Here is a 389-nt window from a genome sequence, read left to right as displayed (position 1 = left end):
CATTCTACATACGGTAACGGAACTCAACCTCCTCATCTCTCCTTCAGCAGGGTGTTCGAAGAGCGTCGACACTACCGCTATCCTTGCCTGACGTCCTCCTGAGGGATTTAGACTGACCGCAGGATTTCTAGGACGTGGCCTACGTGCGGTGTCCGTCAGCTGTTATTTCCAGTGTTTTATCTTAGACTTTTTTGCGAGAGGGGCCAGAGCGGAATTAATGATGGTTGGGAGCCTTTTTGGGGAGGGTTGATGATGATTCGTAATGATAGGTGTTGCAGAATGGAGCTAATGTTAATGTCGAGGGTGTTATTATGTTGCAGTGATAATAATGGTATCATATGTTTGGCTTTGGCTTTAGCTTTGTCCCTCTCTCTGTAAATTGATCTGTC

The sequence above is a fragment of the Penaeus monodon genome, chromosome 19, assembly GCF_015228065.2.
Source record: "Penaeus monodon isolate SGIC_2016 chromosome 19, NSTDA_Pmon_1, whole genome shotgun sequence".
Classification (NCBI taxonomy): domain Eukaryota; kingdom Metazoa; phylum Arthropoda; class Malacostraca; order Decapoda; family Penaeidae; genus Penaeus; species Penaeus monodon.
The sequence above is the reverse complement of the archived record's forward strand: the minus strand, read 5'-3'. Positions refer to the sequence as shown.